The sequence below is a fragment of the Tupaia chinensis genome, unplaced genomic scaffold (genome assembly GCF_000334495.1).
Source record: "Tupaia chinensis unplaced genomic scaffold, TupChi_1.0 Scaffold000634_1, whole genome shotgun sequence".
In the NCBI taxonomy this organism is placed as follows: domain Eukaryota; kingdom Metazoa; phylum Chordata; class Mammalia; order Scandentia; family Tupaiidae; genus Tupaia; species Tupaia belangeri.
In genome coordinates, this window is record NW_006160154.1 from 3,408,989 (window position 1) to 3,410,123 (window position 1,135).

Sequence of the window (1,135 nt, forward strand, 5' to 3'; positions counted from 1 at the left end):
CCCCAGAAGGGGATGGCCATGCCACAATCCCTTTTCCTCCTCCTCCTGGGATCTTGAGCATGCATGCACATGTACCCAGCATGATTTTCAAGTCCAGGACTTGAACTATGGTTGAACACATGGGAGTCCAGTGACATAACCACTCTGCCATCTGCTGGCCCTTTCCATGAATTTTTAAAGACACCCCCCTCCCCATTGCAGAAATCTTCTCCAGTTAGCTGTGGGCATGATGTGAGAGCTCTGGTATATACCTGAAATCTCTCAAGGCTAGCTTTATTTTTCCTATGTTTCTTTGCCTCAGTTCAATGGCTCCACAATATTGACTTCATTCTTTGCTAAGAGCTTATTTGCAGGCAAACCGCCCCTATTTACCCTATTTACAGCGGAACAAAAACTAGCAAATGAAATTACTGTGTACATATAAACTAATCAAGTGTTCATGGCTTCATGAAAGTTCGATGAGCTCCTCCAAGTTCATAGCTGCACATTTACTTCATTAAAATGTTGCTCTTCGGGACCAGCAGTTAGCCTAGTGGCTATGTCTCTGGACTCCCATGTAGTCGACCACAGTTTGAGTCCCAGACCCAGTGGCTTAAACTCATGATGGGCACATGTGCAGGCGTGTCCAAGATTCTGAGAGGAGAATGGAGGAAAAGAGATTTCAGCGTGGCCATCCCCACTGTGGGGAGATTTCTCGCTTTCTGTCTCTCTGCCTCTCTCTGTCTGGCGAGCGCACGTGCCCTATAGCAAAAACCTCTTAAAAAAAATGTTGCTCTTGTGTTTAGTATTTTCAACTGGACTGGTCTGAGGTGTATATCATGCTGGATAAATTCTCTTTAGAATCTAAGTGATATATAGCAATTGAATATAAATAATAATAAATAATAAAAATATGTTAAATGTCGTCCTCCTTAGTGGTACAAATAACTGTAGTTTTCTTCCACACTTCATTATTTCCCTTTTCAAGCAGTTTCGAGCCATTATATTTTACCCATTCTCTTTTGAAAGCAGATCAGACCTTTTATTTTCTGAGCCTAATCTGAACTATGATGAGTTTAGAGTTCAGGATCTCAAACAATCCTCCCAGATCTGAGAACTGGGGCCAGCAGGTAGGTCTAAGTGCTCTTATGATTTG